At 56.3% G+C, this 16,969-nt stretch overlaps 1 protein-coding gene and 1 long non-coding RNA gene across 6 annotated transcripts in view; one reads left to right on the forward strand and one right to left on the reverse strand.

The window, feature by feature from the left end:
* PPARA (peroxisome proliferator activated receptor alpha) overlaps positions 1 to 13,611 on the reverse strand; it is a 75,133-nt gene extending 61,522 nt beyond the window's left edge. The window contains exons 1-2 of one of the 4 annotated variants that reach the window (XM_086712001.1): positions 13,588 to 13,611; positions 10,910 to 11,077 (exon numbers count right to left, since the gene is read on the reverse strand). The gene's annotated coding sequence lies outside the window, so the exon portion shown is untranslated. Of the gene's footprint in view, positions 1 to 10,909; positions 11,078 to 11,823; positions 12,011 to 12,072; positions 12,228 to 13,385; positions 13,498 to 13,587 lie in introns of those variants that run through there. The other 3 variants (XM_086711999.1, XM_086711998.1, XM_086712000.1) reach the window with 3 other exon arrangements.
* On the forward strand, positions 12,793 to 16,969 carry LOC147578829 (uncharacterized). Of its 2 annotated transcripts, XR_015253230.1 has the most exons (4): positions 12,793 to 14,522; positions 15,015 to 15,145; positions 15,397 to 16,152; positions 16,244 to 16,967. It is a non-coding gene; the product is annotated as an uncharacterized LOC147578829 (long non-coding RNA). The 2 variants fall into 2 exon arrangements; XR_015253229.1 differs by having other exon boundaries at positions 12,793 to 15,145; positions 16,244 to 16,969.

Genomic DNA, 16,969 nt, shown 5'->3' on the forward strand with positions numbered 1-16,969 from the left:
CCCCTTCTCGTAGGTTTTATACCCCCAATTTTTACTTTTAGCCGTGCTCTTTAGCCTCTTAATTGCTTCATCCATAAACTGGGGACAAAACGACCCCAAATGTCAAGGGTCCAACTTCTCCAGACCTCAGCCTGGCAACTGTTCACTCCCTGGTGAGCTCTCCAACGCCTTGGCACATGTTTAAAGATTTCGTCCACCTTTTCCGGTTGGCTTCCAAACTCCTACGCCATTATCAAGACTGGAGCCCCTATCTTAACATTTTTAAACCACTTAATAGTTGTGACTCTCGGCTCCAGAGTTTTAAATGGTCGTTTTTCCCTTTCGTTTTTACTTCTGGAGCTCCAAAGTACTTCTGTGCCCTAAAATAAACTCCATAGCCTGGTATATGGGGAAACGACTACACTTCCTTCAAGTTTCCCTCACATTCGTTCAGGCAGTGTTACTGAAATCACACCTTTCTAGTAAAATGCCAGCAAAATTTTAGAACAGAAAAACGGTCATCTTTTCAACAAGCGTTAAGTAGACAGGGAGGCTGTGTCCGTTCAACGTTTTTAGCTGCCTTCTGTGCTCGGTCATGTTCTAGGCACTGAGGGTACAGGAGCGCAGAACACAGACAAGATATCCCTGCCCAGTTACCATTCTTGGGGTGGGGGGGGGGAGAAACCAACAAACAGGGATGGATGTCCTGTGTCCCATGTTGGATGGAGACAAGACAGGAGGGAGGGGCCGCAGTTACAAATACGGGGTCAGAGAAGACCTCCCACGTGGGGAATGAGCACAACTCGGGTGTCCTCCCTTGCTGTAAACAGGGACACAGGGCTGGGAGAGTCCCACGTGGCCGCGACCTCCCAATACTCTAGAGGCGTCCATTGCTCACGCCCTCCGCAGGGCAGCACGAGGTTCTCCCGGGCATCAGCCAGGTGGAGGGAAGGAAGGAAACCACCTTGCCCGGCCACTCACCACGCTGTTACACACGTCCCCCTAAAACTCTCCCCGCTTGTGTCTGTGTGACCCACCCTACCCCAAGTGCCTAACGCACTGACAACCCCGGCCCCAGCTTTTCCTCTCTGCTGTTCCAGAGACGTCTTTAGTGGACAGGGCTGGACGCTAAAGAGCTCACTCGTATTCGAGTATGAACAGGAGAGGCCGTGAATTCCACGAAGGCAGGATTATGATGTGGGGCCAAATAATGGCCCCCAAAGAGGTCCATGGATACCCGGAGCCCCAGTCTCGGAGCCCATGGAGATGTGGCCTTGCGTGGAGAAGGGGGCTCTGCAGGTGTGACCGAGGGTTCTGCAGGGGGTGATGTGTGGCCCGCCCGCCACCCTCCAAAAGACAGACCCACGCCCTACCTCACCTCCAGGACTTCAGAATGTGACCTTATCGGAAACAAGGTCTTTGCAGATGTAGTTACGATGAGGTCACACTGCAGTGGGGTGGGCCCTTGATCCAATAGGACTGGTGTCACGGGGGAATTTGGACACAGACACACACACACACACACACACACACACACACACACACACACCCCGAGACCACCGTGTGGTGACAGAGGCAGAGACTGGAGGGATGGGTCTACAAGCCAAACCACACCAAGCCTGACGCCATCACCAGGAGAGAAGGTGAGGAAAGTTCTGTCCCGAGCCTCATGGGGGGAGCAGCCCCGCTGGCATCTGGACGGCCGACGTCCTGCCCCCAGAACTGCAGAGAATAAACTGTCGTTTCAAGCCACCCAGACTGTGGTGCTTTGGTACAGCTGCTCAAGGAGACGGACGCAGACAGGCACAGACCCCTGGCTGAGGGGATGGGCCCGGATCATTCGGGGAGGACCACTCGAGTCTCCTGAGCCCTTACAAGCAGAGAACTCTCTCTGGCTGCGATGAGGCAGAAAGGGACGTCGGAGAGATTCCGGATGTGAGGACGACCCAACCCATGTTGCCGATTTTGACGGTAAAGGGGCCACGAGAGAAGGGATGTGTGAAGCCTCTAGAGGCCGAGAACCACCTCTGGCTGGCGACCAGCAAGGAAACAGGGACCACAGATGACATTCAAAACTCACACAATCATAGGGGCGCCTGGGTGGCTCAGTCAGTTAAGCGTCCGACTTCGGCTCAGGTCATGATCTCACAGTTGGTGAGTTCGGGCCCCACGTCAGGCTCTGTGCCGACAGCTGGGAGCCTGAAGCCTGCTTCAGATTCTGTGTCTCCCCCACCCTGTCTCTCTCTGCCCCTCCCCAGCTTGCTCTCTGTCTGTCTCTCAAAAAATAAATATAAAAAACAATTAAAAAAAAAAAAACACCTGACTTCAAACGCATCTCGGTTGTCTGATCTGGGGGGAGCCTAACAGAAAGAGGGCAGTCTGGTATTGGAAGCCAGCCCAACACATCATCACACCCACGGAGGAAGGCGGCCGGGATGATCTCCCAGGCACCTCGGGGAGTCAGTCTGCTCCCACCTGACGTGACACGGCTCATGACAGCCCCCGGCAGGACACCACCACCTCCCTCCCCACCGCCGCAGCCACGAAGCAAGACGCCTGCCTGCCCTCGGAGGCCTTGACATCACTCATCGTATGTTATCCTGGGAAAGGGGCTTGTACTCGTCCAGGGAATAATTTGCCCGGTTGGTTCACTGCTATCAGACCCAACGGTGTCAAGCAAACAGCACACAATCCAGCTCCTGTCCTGTCAAGGTGGCCTTTCAGGAGGCAATTACCATGCTCACAGGATTAAGATAGACTCACTGCACAGAGGGCTTATCTGCTTTTACTGCTGGAAGTTCGGCGGCAAAGAGAAGGCAGACCCTGCACCTGAACGTACAGTGTTTCCTGCATATAGGTCATTAGATGCACGATTAGAGTTAATATTCACCTCAGATCTAAATTCTGCAGAACGAAGCGGGTCAAAAGGATCTCACTTGAGCACTTAATGCCTTTAAGATAATAGCCAGAACGAAAATGGGTTCTGAAATCTCTTGGATCATTGTTGTTCACGATTAATCGCCGCTTTCTCGACTTGCTTCCTTTAACGAAAGGACGTTCCGAATTAAAAAAAATGTTTGTTTTAATGTTTATTTATTTATTTTGAGACAGCGAACAAGCAAGGGAGGGGGAGAGAGGGAGAGGGAGAGGGAGAGGGAGAGGGAGAGGGAAAGGGAGGGAGAGAGAGGGAGAGAGAGAGAGGGAGGGAGAGGTAGGGAGAGAGAGGGAGAGAGAGGGAGAGAGAGAGAGGGAGGGAGAGGGAGGGAGAGGGAGGGAGAGAGAGGGAGAGAGAGAGAGGGAGGGAGAGGGAGGGAGGGAGGGAGGGAGGGAGGGAGAGAGAGAGAGAGAGAGAGAGAGAGAGAGAGAGAGAATCCCAAGCAGGCTCCGAGCTATCAGCATAGAGCCCCATATGGGTCTCAAACTCATGAACCAGGAGATCATGACCTGAGCCAAAATCAAGTCTGACATCGAACTGACTAAGCCACCCAGGTGCCCCGGGAATTCTGAATTTTAAAGACAAATATTTATCGAGTCGTCCATCCAGACCACTGTTAAAACTCTGGCATTATCTGCTTTGGGCCCTGCCTCCCCTCTTAGCCTGGGAGCCCCACTCGTCCAGAAATGCAGTGCTTTCTAAGGGTGACTGTGCGTGTTGTCTTTCGACTGCTTCCTCAGCGCCTAGAACACGGCCTGACACAAGGTGGCCACTCAGTAAATATTTGCTGAATAAATGCTCAGGCTTAGAAATAAATGACTGAAGTACTCTGTGAACAGCCACTGTGGTGAAGGCGGAATCAGACCAGAGAGGTTCCCAGTGCCGTAGGGTCTGAATACCCGAGGGACAAAATTCTCGTATCTGGTCTGGGGGAAGATCTCGGAAGGCCTCCTGAAGGTGGTGGTACCTGCTTGGGCCATCGGCAAATCTCAGCGGGAGGGCGGCCCTACGGGGGCTCGCAGCTCACTCGGGGGGGCACCGCCCGAGCCGGCAGCACAGTCCTGGGCGATGCTGGGCTGACGGAGAGCGAGGCAGCTACGGCTCCGGGCTTTGGGGTCCGCGTCTGGCGGGGACAGCAGCGGTCATCAGGCCGCCACGACGGCGAACCCGTAACGCGTGCGTGCTTTGGAGGAAAAGCACCGGGCGTCGGAAGTGCTCACGTCAGAGGGATACAAGCCGGGCAGGCAATTCAGAGAGGCTTCCCTGAGGAAGCAACTTCAGGCTCGGATCTCCAGGCAGCGGTCACGGGGGCGAGGGGGGATGCTGAGGGTCCGGGGTAACGGAGCAGCCCAGGCAACAGGAGGAACCTCGATGCGTGAGAGGGCCCGGGGGTACGGGAGCAATGTCGGCCCCCGCGAGTGAGGCCCGGGCCTTCCCATGCACCACGGGAGCAGGCGAGTAGGGCTGGGCGAGTCACCGTGAAGGCTGACAGTCAACATAAGCAAAGAAACGCCTACGGACGTCTTACTATGTGCCAGCCGCAAGCACCCATGGAAAGCACTGGGAGTCACCCCATTTGTCACTGGGGAAACCGAGGGGCAGGCCAGATGGGCCCGTGCGAGGCGGACAGCCACAGGGCAGGACCCTGCCCTCGTCCCGTCTCCATTGGCCCACCGGGAGGCCGTGTGCTGGCCCAGGAGCAAGGGCTGGACAGTCTGGGTGGGAGGTCCCGGGAGGGTCAGGGTGACGTCCGGAGGCCGGTGGACGTTGGACCTGAGGTCAAGTGCACGGGCCTCCAGGGAGGAGGCGAGGCCGGGCGCCCCAGGCAAAGGTGGAGACTGACTGCTGGAGCCCAGAGAGGGGCGCCCGGGGCTCTGTGGAGGGCACAAGCCCAGGACCAGAAAGCAAGCGTCTGCTTCCCAGGTCCCTGGGCCACGCAGCTCTGTGGGAGCAAACGTGATGACGGAAGCTGTCTTGGAACAACAGGCGGATGATGTGCCGACACCTCGGCCGGAATTTCACTTCTCATCCCTTAAAAGCAACTCCTTTACTGAGTTCTAAGTTTTGGTTCTTGCTCTTGTCCTTCTGAGACTTTGTTCTCAGAGACCGTGCCAGTTCTGATACCGTATCTGGCCATGGATCTTTCCGGAATACTTTCTAGAGCATGACTTCCGCAAACCTGGAAAGCCCACCTCTGAATGCACTGTGGCTGAGCGCTTCCCCTGCCTTTGCTGGTCTCAGTGTGCGAATCAGCCACAGATGTGTCTGGTTTCCTGGCTAGTTTCTTCCTTCTAGATTCTTGTTCCTTTACTGTCCTGTGCCCCTGTGAGAACGAAAGACTACCAGCTGTCCTTGAATGTGTCCTTGAATGTGGTTAAAAATTCACCTTCATGTTGGGGTGCCTGGGTGGCTCGGTCGTTGAGCGTCCGACTTCGGCTCAGGTCATGATCTCATGGTTGTGAGTTCGAGCCCCGCGTCGGGCTTTGTGCTGACAGCTCGGATCCTGGAGCCTGCTTTGGATTCTATGTCTTCCTCTCTCTCTGCCCCTCCCCCACTCATGTTCTGTCTCTCTCTCTCTCTCTCTCTCTCTCTCTCTGTCAAAAATAAATAAACATTAAAAAATTAAAAATTTTTTAAAAATTTAATTTTTTCAAAAAAAAATTGAAAAAAAATTCACCTTCATGTAGATTTCTGACCCAGATGTGAAAAGCTAACTTGGCTGGATTCATCTAAGCTAGAGAACGGAGCAGAAGAAGGCCCATCATTTTGGGGCTCTGGGGTGAAAACAAAGGACCACCTTTTCCCCTCTGCTCGTATGGACATCCTGCTGAACGCCCTCTCCCCCCTGGACGCACACACCGAGGCGGGGACCTTGCCAGCGTTGGATCTTCCTCTTTGGGGTGGTTTCTACCGGCGGCTCCAGCTGTGTGAGCTTCCCGGCTCTCCCGGGACCCCTATCCCTTCACTTGACCCTCCTCCCGCATCTAGAACCTTCTTTCTCGGCGCTGGAGCAGCGCTCCAACGTCTGCGCCCGTGTCCTTTTCTCGTGGCCTGGCACACGAGTTCTTTTAACCCTGTTTACACTGGTCTTTTCGCCCAAGGAACACTACCTTCAGATGCTGCTACACTCAATACCTTTCTCCTCACACCTCTTATTTTCCAAAGCCTTCTTCCCAGGGCACGGCTCCCCACGAGGCGCGTGCGGTCAGCATCCTCCCACGGCCGAACCTGTTTCTCAGCTACTCGTCCGGTCCCTCCCAGGACTCCTCCCTGAGGAGAACGGATTAGGTTTACTTTCCTGGTCTCAGAAGTACCACAAGATAGAATGTCTTCCCGGGGCGCCTGGATGGCTCAATCGGCCGAGTGCCTGACTCTTCTTGATTTCGGCTCAGATCACGATCCCAGGGTCGTGGGATCGAACCCCACGTCAGGCTTGGTGCTGAGCGTGGAGCCTGCTTGAGATTCTCTCTGTCTCTCTCTCTCTCTCTCTCTCTCTCTCTCTCAAATAAATAAATAAACTTAAAATGGAAAGTAAGTGGACAGTGAGTGAATAGGACTCTGACCCAGGTGCCAAGCTGTCCTGGAAAATGAGCCAAAGGAGACCGTCGAATTTATCAAATTTCCTCACCCTCCAAGACAGGGGGAGTGTGCTCCTCGTGGAGGTATCCTAACGGATGTCAACTTGTCCAATGATGAAAGCTGCCTGAGATGCTTCTAAAAATTCTCCTGGCAAAAAATACCCCATTTAACATACAGGTAATAGAAGAAAACCTGCTCTCAGATCATCAAGATTTGGTGGCATGTGGATTCTTCAATCCTGTGTCTTACGAGCCGCGTGGCTTAATTGTTAAGCATGTGTTTAAGTAGTCAGTTAAGGCCGACAACTGACGTCTTAGAATATTTCAGACAGGGACGTATCCACAGGTCAACTTCTAAATGACTGGGTCCGTTTTACTGGAGCTTGGCAATTTGTCACCTCAGTGTGGTTATCACATCACCACAGGCTCATTCAGTTACAAGTGGCTGCAAGAAAACGCGGGGCCTCCCCCACACGTAAAAATGAAAAACAAACAACAACAAAAAGGGAACTACGGTGTCCCATTCACTTAAATGTATTATAGTTTCAAATCGTTCGCATGAGGCTTCGTCGTCTTTGAGGCAATGAGTCATCCCGCATTTGCTTTCCTAACTTGGACGATTCAAAGTGATTCTTTCCTAAAGGCTGACTTGTGGTCTCTAAGCGAAAGGCGTGAGGCATGCAGATCAGATGCGAAACTGTCCCTCCTCTTTACTTACGAATCCCTGAAAACAGAGCAAACTAGAAGCAGGCAGGTGAGCACAGCGTCCCGGAACACACGGGCATGTAGCCAGGGTTTTCTCCAATTCCTCCTGTGCCTTTCTTCCCCCCGCAGGGACTCCTGCCCTCTTAGAGATGAGCACTCCCCACCCCACACGGGTGTAAACATACCCCTTGCCTAATAAGTCAGTTGTTTGGCATCTGAATCCATGACCTTGCAGAAAGAAATCGCATTCTATTTAATTAGACTCTCGGGCCATCTCATAAAAGGTCTATCGAATACCTAACATACCCCAGACCTAGCGATGAGTGCGGGCAGAATCATTTCAACTGCAACTACCACTTTATAATAGGGATGCAGAGGACACAGCACGAGGCGGCCCAGCACGGGTGCGGCGACACCCGTCTCGTTGGGAGAGAGAGGGTGGTCCGGCCATCCCAGTTTGGGGGGCGGGGGGAAAGCTGCAAAACGTCAAGGGGGGGCGGGAGGCAGGCCTGCTGTCTGCAGCACCGAGGGGGGCGCCCAACGAAGTCGTGCCCACGTCCGGGAGGATTTCACCCTCCAAGGATGAGGAACAGACCTTTGCACGTCCCACGTACAGCGGAGTAAGGGCCAATGCAAAACGCATCAGCACCGAAAACGTGAGGGCGCGGCCACATTCGGAGAAAGCACAAAACTGCTTGTGACAGTTGTTCTCACTGATGTGGGACTCGTTTACCTACTGAGAAATTCCTCCTAAGACCCCTCCGGGGCTCTGCACACTTGTCGAAACTTTACAAAGAATCTTCACGTAAGCCACCACCTGTGAGCGTCCCAACCCTTCCGACAGGTGAAGCGGGAAAGAATTCCATTTTCTGATGAGGCAAGAACCGTCCAGACAGGTGGACGAAGACCCCGGGCCTGGCAGGCAGCAGCCGAGGAGCGAGAATCCAAATTGATGGCCTAACGTGATTAATGAGCTAAGGCATTTCCACCGTGCCCAGCAGCAACCTGATGCCAACCAAAATGCTCAAACACTTTTTCGGAAACTACACGACAAGCTCAGAACAAACGCCGCTCCACCACAAAAAGAATCGTAACGGGGCTGACCTAGTAGGGAGTAAATTCTTCACTTTTCGGAGTGTATACGCTCTTCCAGACGTCGCAACGTCACCCCTACAAGATGTTACATAAGTAAATACTCCAGAGGCAAAGAACAAACACACCTCCCCGTAACAACAACAATCAGACCACGTCATGTCTGATTATCCGTAGGACCAGCTGGAAAACTCGCACGCCCGTGCTCTTTTCCAGAAGGTCACCGCATGTCAGCACTAGAAATGTCTGGAAGGGGCGCCTGGTCGAGCGTACGACTCTTGATTCCGGCTCAGGTCACGATCTCACGGTCATATCGAGCCCCACATGGGGCTCCACACTGTGCGTGGAGCCTGCTTCAGATTCTCTCTCTCTCTCTCTCTCTCTCTCTCTCTCTCTCTCTCTCTCCCCCTCCCTCTGCCCCTCTCCAGCCCCCCCCCCAATAAATAAGTAAATAATATAAAAAAGAAATCCTTGGGAAAAGAAACCGGTTCTTTCAAACACGGTCCACTGGGACATCCTTTTTGGTTTCTTACCTTAAAACTATGTCAATACCAAGTTGGAAATTAAAGTTCATCGCCTAGGTTTCCCTAGCCACGTGACATGGCCTTGGAGGTGAACCCACTGGTTCCATGTCAATAACCAGGTTTAAGTAACAGATGCAGCAAATGTCCACGCCACACACAGAAACTATGCCTTTCTTTGAAATGTTTGTGGAACACTCGAAAGAGGGATTCGGTATCAAGCCACCAAAAACAGAAATAAAATTGAGAGGTCCTCAAATTTTAAAAAAATTGTTTTCATTTAAAATTTATGGGGCGCCTGGGTGGCGCAGTCGGTTAAGCGTCCGACTTCAGCCAGGTCACGATCTCGCGGTCCGGGAGTTCGAGCCCCGCGTCAGGCTCTGGGCTGACGGCTCAGAGCCTGGAGCCTGTTTCCGATTCTGTGTCTCCCTCTCTCTCTGCCCCTCCCCCGTTCATGCTCTGTCTCTCTCTGTCCCAAAAAAAATAAAATAAAACGTTGAAAAAAAAAAATAAAAAAAAAAAATAAAATTAAAAAAAAAAAATTAGAAAAAAGGCAGAAACTACACAGGCCACACCCTCTCCCTGCACTGCAGCAAAATTAGTTGAAATGTTCAACAAAACTACCAGGTACTTGGAAGGTGAGGCACCTTTAAGAATATTCAGGCGCAGAGACTGTGGGAGAGGAAAAAGAGAAAAGAGGATTTGGTGTGTTTATAATGTGTTTGCACTAAGCAAAGAACCATTTAGTTAATTAATTTTTTACAATGCTTAATTATTCATTTTGAGAGAGAGAGAGCGTGTGCATGAACAGGGGACAAGAGGAGAGAATTCCAAGCAGGCTTTGTGCTGTCAGCAGAGAGCCCCATGCGGGGCTTGATCCCATGAACCGTGAGATCACGACCTGAGCCGAAATCAGGAGTCAGACCTTTAGCCGACTGAGCCACGCAGGCACCCCAACATTTTTTTTTTTATTTTTAAGGACTACTGAAAGAATATTTGTCATAGGTACACATTTGGTCATTGCATGCAGGAAAGAGATCACCGGTTGACCAGCAACCAAACAGTAAGATGTTTTGGCAAAAATGGTTTCTCTCTCCAGACTCCCCAGAATCATCTTTTAGGACAATCTCCAACTTTCTTTTTTGTATTCTGGCATAAAAATCAGCTTCACGAGCAGATCTATGGTTGTTTTGCTCAATACTGAACGCATTAGCCCATAGCAGCTACTCAGTAAATATCTGCGGAATGAATAATATATACATATTACACACCATAATATATAGACACACACACATTAAGGGACTGGCTAAACAGTGGCTGTACCTAAGCACAATGGAATAGTATACGGACATTCAAAATGATGAAGCAGAAACATTTATTTCACACGGCAAGATCTCTCCTCGCCCAGTAGTCAATGAAACGGAAGCCGACGACAAAATGGTTTCTATCGAAGAAACACGCCTTTCCTCTCCTCTCAGTCTCTCTCGCTCACGCACAACGTTTAAAAATCTGCTTACGAGCCTGACAGACATGAGCCGGTAAAAACGATTTCACGATTATGGGACGTCTCTCAGTATATGTCTAAGATCTGAGAAAAGAGAAAGACATTTTCTCAACTGTGGGTGAACCTGCTTTTGCTTCAGAGTTGCACAGGAAGAATCGTGTCTGCTCCAGGCTGTGCCTGTCCTGCGTGATGACGGTTCCAGGCCGGAGCCCCCACCGCAGCAAGCTCCCTGCCTGATATTCAAAGCGGCCTGAACACGGCAAGGAGCCAGCACGTTTGGGGTTCAGTACTCGTCAGCACCTGTCACCGCACAGTCTGTCAAGGAATAACATTTCTTAACAGTTCCACCGACCGGTTTCATATCACATGGGACCGAGCTGCTATAAAGGAATGAAACTCCCAGTGAAACAAACCCAAGAACCGGCAACTGAGCACGGCCCACATTTATCTTACTTTCAAAGCGCGGAAAACATACCCCCAACTTTGCACCACTGAGTAATAATTAACCCCCGGATGGCCAGCGTGTAGGGCAACCAGAAGTAAACACTTAAACATGTCGGTCTGGAAACACGAGCCAATCAAACCTTCTATTTACCTGTGATGACAGCGTCTTAGTGCTGAGCCTGGGTCACCGGGAGCGGTTCCTCCACCGGGAGCGGTTCCTCCAGGGAGGCAGAGCCTTTGAAGGCAGCCTCGGCAGCAAGAAGGTAAAGGAGGAAATGATGACGATGTGTCCTCTGGATTCTCCCCAACTCTCCACCACCTTGGAAGAGGAAAGTCACCGTGACCCTACTCGGGCAGCAGTGGAAAACCCTGTGCCCCCTGCCCCGCGCGCCCTTTCCCAGGCGGCCCCGGGAGAGGAGGGGGGCTCCCCGGTTTGGGGAGGCGAGCGGGGGGAGCCGGGGCTGGGGTGGGCGTGCAGCCCCGAAGGGCCCGGGGCGCCCCGCCAAATCCGAGACGTTACACCACCGTGGACTTTTCTTAGAGAGACGTTTGACACTGACATTGGGGCACGCCGTGCCTCCTTTCAACTTAAGAAGGCGAGGAAAGCACGGGCACGCAGTCGGCCGTCCCGGGTCGGCGTGGGGACAGAGCCCGGCTTCCGGCCCGCACCCCCCGCACCCCCTCCCCCCGGGGCCGCGCGGCCGGGACGCGGGGAGACCCGGGCGCGGAAGCGGCGCGCCGGCCCCGCAGGGCCGGGCTCGGGAGAAACGTGGCGCGGCGCCGCTGCCCTGGGCTCGTCCCGACCGGCCGGGGCGCCGCCTGCGCCGGGGCGCAAAGTGCGGCAGCGACTCCAAGCCGCTCCGCGGGCGAGTTTCTCCCGTCCGCCCGCAGCCGCCGGGCGCGCCGCCTCGGGGGTCCCCGTGTCCCGGCCTGCGGCTACCCAGCCCCGGGGACCCCGGGGGCCTCGGGTGACGCCCCCAGTCGGTGACGCCCCAGCTCGACAGCGCCGAGGGAAGGGCGCGCCCGCGGCCCCCGCCCGGGGGGCCTTCCCTCCCGCGGGACAACCTGTGGACACGGCGTCTCCGGGGCCCCGGGCGCTCGGAGCGAGGCCGCGCAGGAGGCGGCCCCCCCCCCCCCGGGCCCCGGGGATCCCCAGCGGCGGACCCAGCGCGCTCGGCCCGCGCCCCCGGGTCCCGCGCATGCGCCGCCCGGCCCGGCCCCTCCCCTGGCCGCCGCCGCTCCGGGTCCCGAGAAGGGGAGGCCCGGTCCGCGGACCCCCCGCGCGCGCGCGCGTGCCCGCCCGCCCCCGAGCACCTGGGGCCGGTCCGCCGCCTGCGGGTCCCGCCGGGCGAGCGCGCCGAGGGAGGCGGCGCCGGGCAGGGCGCTAGCTGCCGCCGCCTCCGCCCCCGCCGCCCGCTGCCCCCGCCGTGGGGCCGCCGCGTCCCCTGCCCATGCCCGGCGCCGCCTCCCCGGGCCCGTGCCAGCCGCGCCCCCCGCGGCACGCGCCGCCCCTCGGCCCCCCGCCCCGGCCCGGCTGCGCGGGCGGCTCGCGCGGGTGGCCCCCGGAAGCCCCGCCCCGCCCCGGGCCCCCGGCCTTGCCCCGGGCGGGACACACCCCCCTGGCGGCGGCGCCCGATTGGCTGCCCGCCGGGTCGGAGGCGGGGCCGCGGCCGCGGAGACTCCCACCTCGTGCCCGGCGGCGGCCGCACCGGTGGGGAAACTGAGGCCGGGGTCACCGGGCGGGCGGGCGGGTGCCGCGCCACGGGGGGGGGGGGGGGGGGGACAGCGCGTGCGCCTGGGGGTAGGCGCGCGTCCGGGCCCGCGCGCCGGGTGGGGCTGCAGTCGCGGCGGGGGCCGGCGCGAGGCCGCAGGACCCTGGAGGTTCCCGCCCGGCGCCCGGGCCACGCTGGCGAGGCCCCTCCTCCTCCCTCGGGAGCCCTGGCCTCCTCCGAGCGGGTCTAGGCCCGGGCCGAGGCGCGAGCGCCCTGGAGTCTCGGGGTGCCCGGGGTGGGAGGGGGGCGGGGGGGTGGGAAGGACCGGTCCCGAGGACCCCAGGATTCAACAGAAGGAGAAAGAGAACACGAGCTGGGAGGACGCGTCAACAGGTGGCGGAGGTGCCCCGGCGGGCGGGGGACAGAGAAGGGTGAAGGGCAGCGGGGACAGCGTGGAGAAGCGCTGTCAACCCCGACCACCCGCCCCACACCCACACCCGTACCCGGACCGAGGGAGAGCCGTGCCCCCTCCCGCCGTGCGTCGGGGGTGAGGGGCTGACTTTGTGCCCAGCCAAGGCGCTGGGCCTCTGCCAGCGCAGGGGGAGGTCGCGGCCCGGCAGCCAATGACGAGGAGCAGGGGAGAGAGCTGCAAAGCTGCTCTGTTTGCGCGGCGACGCACGGAATGCACAAAGCCCCCGGTGCCAGCGCGCATCAGGACACCCCTCCCTTGGGAACGAAATGTGTGCTATGCCAGCTTCCCTCCCTGCCCTCCCGCTGCTCCTGCCACTGTTCTATTTGTAGCGGCGAGCGCCCAGGAGGACCTGCGCAGGGCAGGATACCCAGCTCCGAACAAATCCCCGCATTACGCAGAGACTCTGGAGCCCCGGCCCTTTCACAGACGTCTCTTCAACTCACCCGTGTTGATGGGCCCCTAGGTGGGGTGAACTTTGCCCCGCCCTGCAGACACCCACATAACCTTCCCGCTCTGAGAGCGACAAGCCCAACTTTTATTACTAACGCAGCTAGGAGCCACACAGCGCTGGGTGTCATGGATATAGCGGTGAGGGAAGTCCAGAGCTCATGTCCTCAGGAGGACAGCCAAGTTCAAAGACGTCACCTGACACGCTCCAGATCCCAGGCTGTGAAAAACCGAGAATCCAAATGCAGGGGTGTTGGCTTCTCTTCCCAGATCCGCTGTGATGGTCTGGCATAAGCCCCGTTCAACCAGGCAGCTGGAAAGACCTGGTGAAAAATCGTTTCCGGTGAGGACAAAGGAAGCCGGGCTCAACAGAGTAGCATTTACACCTGGCAGACATGGAGAAATTATATTCTTGGGGCTCCCAAGGTTTTAGGGAGACAAATCCTGTTTTTCATGCCTGTGTTCGAAGTTGTCACTTTTGAACCGAGTTGTCCCTTTTGAACCGAGTTGTCGCTTCTGAACAACAGCTTCCCCTTCCCTCCCTCCCCCCAGGGACAAACAGCTCCATGAAACAGCTCCAAGCATGGGGGCAGGGGTGTGGGTTCCTGTTTGCCATGAAGAACCCGTCACACACATCCCCCATAGGAGAAACTGTCACAAAGGATACAGCCCCCAGCTCTTGGAAGTCTCTCCCTCCCTCTCTCCTTACCACCAGTGTCGCAGAATGTGAGCCATGCAACAGAACAGAGACGGCTTCCTTTGCAGGACTGAGCAGAAATCTGTATCTTCAGAGACACATTAATGCCCTTGCCAATGTGTCTGAGCCCCACCTGAGTCCCTCTGGAGCCTCACTAAATACTAGGAGTGTTGGGGGTACACAGCTTCTCTTTGGTGCTGATGCTGTTTTAGCATTTCTTGCTTTTTTTTTTTTAATGTTTTTAATGTTGATTTATTTTTGAGGGACAGAGACAGAGTGTGAGGGGGGAAGGGGCAGAGAGAGAGGGAGACACAGCATCCGAAGCAGGCTCCGGGCTCCGAGCCGTCAGCACAGAGCCCGACGCGGGGCTCGAACCCACAGACCGTGAGATCACGACCTGAGCCGAAGTCGGACGCTTAACCACTGAGCCACCCAGGTGCCCCTGTTTTAGCATTTCTACTCACAGTTTCTAATCTTAAAGATGTTCAGAGACATAACTTATTATTGTGCCCACATTACAACCGGGAGGCCAAGGCACAAGAGAAGTCCCTTGTCACATAGGCCAGTTGCAGAGCCCAGGTTAGGAGGTGGGTCTGTGGAACCCACACCTGGTGAGCCGCTCCTGGATGAACCAACTTGCCTGATCTCACCAGAGATGTCGAGGCTCTCCCCTTGGCTTCTGGGGGGAGAATCAGAGTGTTGGGGCATGGGGGAGGGGGGGAGCTGGGCGAGGCTCCTGCCACTTGATGCAGGCAGTGGGTTAGACCCTGAACTTGTAAGAAGGTGCCACCAGCCACCTGGGTTTGGAGAGAATGTGAGACCTGACTGCTGGCCCCAAGCCCTGTGGGGGAGAGCACCCCCAGTGGGGCTGGGGGTGCAGGCCAGGGTCTGTCTGTTTGCCCTACAGCTTAGGTAAGCCCTTTTCCAGGAACCGAGGCCTCTACAGGTCACCTGTTTGCCCTTTGTTGATCTGCAAAGCCTCTGATGAGACGGACTTTGTGCTTGGGAGTGTCATCAGCCAGGGCAGTGGCCCCTGATCTCCTGGAAACCTGCCCTCAGGTCAGATGGTGGAAATCGATGGGGGCAGGGAACGCAGACAGAGAAAGGGAGAGTTCACTGCTGGCCGGGACAGAGCTGCCCCGTGGCCCGCGGCTGGACCTCGGTGAGAGGCCGACCGAGGGCACGTACGTGGCTGCCGTCCTAGTAATGACAGCAAAGCCTCACGGGTCCAGATAAAGAAGTCCTGTCACGTTAAGGCATGGAACTCACGGCAGTCCCACGAGGCAGCTGGGTTCCTCCCCATTTTACAGATGAAGAAGCCAAGGGCCGGAAATGATATCGTGTGGCTGAGATCTCCAGGAGGGGGCAAGAACCGGGCTGTCAGAGTCCACATCCGTTCTGCCGTCTGCACCAGCCCCAGGGTACCCCCAGAGGTGGGCTGTCTGGTCCAGAAGCCAGCGCTCCCCTGGCCCGATAAACCAGCTGTCTCTGGCAGGTGCAGGACCACGGTATTAGGGATCGGTCTCGGCCCCAGCACCGTGGGGTGGCAGAGCATGTGCGGAAGCCCGTGGCAGGAGAGAGGGGCCGGGTTCAAGGGGAGAGACTAGAAATGGCCCAAGACCCGCAGACGTGGCCCGGAGGGGAGTTCGGCTCGATTCCGTCAGATTTGTAAAAATAATAAATGATACGTGCTAACCGATTGACCGGCCCCGGCTGCCGTTGACGGGCTGGCTTTGCTAGAGGCTCCGCCTCCACGTGGGTCTCTGTCTCCGATCAATCGATCAATCTGTCTCTGTCGTTCTTGAGAAGCCCGAGGCAGCGATGCTGCCCTCCCCCTCCCTCCCCAGCAGCACTCGCTAGGCCTTCCCCGGATGGCTTCAGCTCCTTAGGATGGGGGCCGGGTCGCTGATGTCTTTTGTCCAGTTTAGAGCAGTGGGCTTGGAGCTTCGGGACCCGTGTGACCCAGTAGGTCGGAGCCTCGCCATAAAGCATGATGGACAGGTGAATTTCCTTGATGGAGGATATGCCACTCTGCCGGATACGGGGTTCGCCATCACCTGAGTCCGGTAGGGAATTACACTGTCGTGGGTGGGCAGGGTCAGGGGGAGTGCAGACATGAGACACGGGATGTTGGACACAAACGCGTTACAAATACAGGGATATATGCACATCACTGCCTCTGCCTCGGACATCCCCGATAACCCCCGTGGAACTAGCAGACATTAGGAATCCAATAGATCTACGGGCGCCTGGGGGGGTCAGGAGGTGGAGCGTCCGACTTCGGCTCAGGTCAAGAACTCACCGTTCGAGCCCCGCGTCGGGCTCTGTGCCGACAGCTCGGAGCCCGGAGCCTGCTTCGGATTCTGTGTCTCCCTCTCTCTCTGCCCCTCCCCACCTCTCCAAAATAAATAAACATTAAAAAATTAAAATAAAAAAAGGACTCTAACAGATCTAGAGTCAAAACCTGGCTCTACCTTTTACTCATACCATAACCTTGGACAAATCACCTGACCTCTGGACCGAACTTCCTCGTCTATAAAATGGGGCAGCGATGGTTATCTCCGTGGGCCCTGGGGTGAGAATTAGGAGGGAGTGTGCAGGAAGTGCAGGCACAGGACCTGATAGGCGAGTCGTAGTAGTCGAAATTTGGCGACCACCTGCCTGAGGGCTCTGCCAAGGGTCACCTCCTCCAGGAAGCCTGCTTGGCCTCCATCTCACCGGCAAAGCTGCCCCCACCTCCCCTGTGGCTTTTGTCTCGATTAGCACTGTCTACAAAGGTGCCCCTCCCCTTGCCTGCCTCACCACTCCAGTGAGCTGGCATTGCCTGGGCCCTCAAACCTCTCCGACAGCAGGCAGAGTGCCTTTTTTTTTTTTTTTTCCTTT

This window comes from Puma concolor, chromosome B4 (assembly GCF_028749965.1).
Source record: "Puma concolor isolate L17-30 chromosome B4, mPumCon1.1.hap2, whole genome shotgun sequence".
NCBI classification, from domain to species: domain Eukaryota; kingdom Metazoa; phylum Chordata; class Mammalia; order Carnivora; family Felidae; genus Puma; species Puma concolor.